At 45.5% G+C, this 3,335-nt stretch overlaps 1 non-coding gene across 1 annotated transcript; it reads left to right on the plus strand.

Moving 5' to 3' along the window:
* The first annotated feature begins 405 nt into the window (after window positions 1–405).
* Window positions 406–510, plus strand: LOC148094515 (U6 spliceosomal RNA). The gene has a single exon (XR_015716381.1). It is a non-coding gene; the product is annotated as a U6 spliceosomal RNA (small nuclear RNA).
* Window positions 511–3,335: the final 2,825 nt, after the last annotated feature.

Below are 3,335 nucleotides of genomic sequence, written 5' to 3' on the forward strand. Positions count from 1 at the left end.
CATTGGAGTTAATATCTACCCGTTGTTTTACAGTGTTCGCCTCCACGCGTCTTTGGATCCCCTCAACCGCTCTTATCATGTTTAACTAAAGAAAATTGAGAATGCAGAGTTACATGACCTCCCAAAGTGCTATGGTCAAAGAAAAGGGGCAGAAGTAGAACCTGAACCTCAGATCTTCTGGTTCTCTATCCCTGTGCCTTCTAGTGTCGCACTCTATCACCTGGAGGTGCCTTTCAGAGACATGTCCTGAGGGGTTGCATGTGCCACTAGGAGTTAACCTAAGTTGACCTTAGGGATCTGTCACTCTGGTCACAAATAGCCCCTCTGGTGACAGACAAGGTGTTAACAAGTGTCAAATGTTCATTTTCCTTGGAAAGAACCTAAATCTCAGAATAGCCGCCTGTAGTGCTCGCTTTGGCAACACATACACTAAAATTAGAAGGATGCAGAGAAGATTAGCTTGGTCCCTTAGGAAAAAAACAAACCAACAAAAAATAGCAGCCTGTACATCTGGCAAAGCTAAAGAAGGTCACCAACAACCCCAGGAATAATTTCTAAAGCTGAATTTATACCTCTGAAACAGAGGAAAAAAACAACAGTCAAAACCCAATAACAACTCAGTATCATTACTCATCAGGGAAATACAAATTAAGATTGTTATGAAATAGTCCCTACACATTTATCGGAATGGCTAAATTTTTAAAAATTGATTTTAGAGAGAGAAAGGGGGAGAGAGAGGGAGAAGAACATTGATGAAACATCGATCTGTTGCCTCCTTTATGTGCCCTGACCATGGGATGGAGCCTGCAACCTGGGTATGTGCCCTGACCGTAAATTGAACCCGCCGCCTTTCGGTGCATGGCCAGCACTCCAACCAACACTGAGCCACACTGAGCACACCAGCCAGGGCAGAACGGCTGAAATTGTAAAGACTGACAGCGCCAAGTGCTGTCAAGGAAGTGGAGCAACAGGACTCTCAAACATTGCAGATAAAGCTGGTTCGACCATGTGGTAAAACTATTTGGCATAATCTACTGAAGACAAACATATGCCTAAGACCAGAAAATCCACTCCGAGTATATATCTAAGAGAAATGAGTGCATATGTCCACTAAAATAGAGGTCCATGAATGGTTATTGCAGCTTTACTAATTAGTAGCACACACACACACAAAACAAGCAAAAACCCCCAGAAAAACAGGAAATAATCCGATGGCCATTAACAGAAAAATGAGTAAATGAATTTCAGTAGATCCCTGCAATGGAATCCTGCACAGCAATACAAAAAAGGACAGATGAGTGCTATACAGAGTAGCAGGGACAAAACCCATAGACATGCCGGTTGAAAGAAAGAAAGACACGGAAGGTCAGTGCACAGTGCCTGATTCAGCTCCTAATGGCTCGTGAAAATGTACTGCTATATTTTCAGGAATTTTGCAAGCCAATTGTTGTTAAATACAGTCTTTGTTAAAAATTAAATTATGCGGCCTGCCAAGCGTGGCTCAGCAGTTGAGCATCAACCTAGGATCCAGGAGATCGCAGCTCGATTCCCAGTCAGGGCACATGCGTGGGTTGCGGGTTCGATCCCCAGTTGGGGGCGTGCAGGAGGCAGCCGATCAATGACTCTCTCATCACTGATGTTTCTATCTCTCTCTCCCTCTCCTTTCCTCTCTCTGAAATCAATAAAGATACATATATATTTAAATTAAATTATGTATACTTACAATGAAGAAAATTATATTTAAAACAAAGCTAATAAATGCTGAAAACTCTTTCCTTTCAAATTCTTTACTACTTCCCTACTATTATCCACGCGACTGGGACGAGTAACATCTATTGTATCTGTATGGCGGAAACACTATATAGTTGTGTTCTACCTCACATCTATTCCCGACTGTGAGTTCAAAGACCTCACCTCAATATTCAAATCAATAGGGGTGATTACCAGGGAAATTAACAAAAGCTACAAACAAGGGCCTTTTTTTAAATTTGGGGGAGTCAGTTGTCAAATATTTACCAACATACCACAGATGTGGTTCCGTTTTTATAAAGTTCAAGAATAGGAAAAACTAATTCCTGTCATTAGGAGTCAAAAAGGAGAGATTACCTGGAGGGGAGGCCCCTGCCCGGGACATGATCATGTCTACATTTAGATCAAGGTGGTGGAACCATGGGTGTAAACATATGTATGCACTTTATGTAGGTGACACCTCAGTTTAAAAATAAATTTAAAAAAATTTCCAACACAGTGGCTGTTCAGGGAGCCCCCTGTGAAGGACAGCAGGAGGTTTGACATCCCCACAGTATCTTCTGTTTATCTCCACGGGACAACCTGAGTTATGAGAGATGCTGGAAGGAGAGAGTCTCCAGTAACTATTTCCTGTGCCTTCCAGAGAATAGGACCTGCGTTGGGTTCCCCTTTACAGCTGGTCCCAGTCCACACACAGGACAGGTCATAATCGCAGTGTTTCTTGAGCACTGTTCTGAAGCCCGGGCTGGTTTACGATTCCCATTGTTCAGGGAAGAGACCGAGATGGGCAGAGCTGGGAGGAGCTCTACGAATCATAAGGCCCTTGCTCCCACCAGTGGGAAGACTGAGGTGCGAAGAGGGGCCGTCTAAGGCACCCCAGGCAGCAGGGAGAGAACCCGCTCTCCGGCCCGCTGCTGCCCACTGTTTGGTGCCGGGAAGCATTGATCCAGCATCTTGGGGCACATCTTCTCTGTCGCTGCCTCCCCAGTGGCCGGCTGCCCCTCCATCGCTCAGTTTCAGCGAGCCTCTTCATCGTGGGCCTATTTCGTGCCAGCGCTGTGCCTGCCTGGCTTGTCAGCTTCTGGATCTTGCCAATAAAATTGCACCGTCTAGCCTGGCTGGTGTTGCCCAGTGGTTAGAGCATTGGCCTGCACACCAGAGGGTCACGGGTTCAATTCCCACTCAAGAGCACATACCTGGGTTGTAGGTTCAATCCCCACCCTGGTCGATCCCCGACCCCCATCGGCGTGTGATTAGGAGGCAACCAACTGATGTGTCTCTCACATCAATGTCTCTCTCTCTCCTCTCTCTCTTCCCCTTCCCTTTCCCTTCCTTTCCACTCTCTCTAAAAATCCATGGAAAAAATATCCTCACTCCTTGTGGGAGGATTGAAAAAATTGGGCACTGTGGGGAGAACATAAGGTCAAAAAGTTCTAAGAAATCAAAGCATCAGAATGGCTGCCATCAACAAATCAACAAATGACATGTGCTGGCGAGGGTGTGGAGAAAGGGGACCCTAGTACACTGCTGGTGGGAATGCAGACTGGTGCAGCCACTATGGAAAACAGCATGGAGGTTCCTCAAAA

Source organism: Miniopterus natalensis, chromosome 1 (genome assembly GCF_054644295.1).
Source record: "Miniopterus natalensis isolate mMinNat1 chromosome 1, mMinNat1.hap1, whole genome shotgun sequence".
NCBI classification, from domain to species: Eukaryota; Metazoa; Chordata; class Mammalia; order Chiroptera; family Miniopteridae; genus Miniopterus; species Miniopterus natalensis.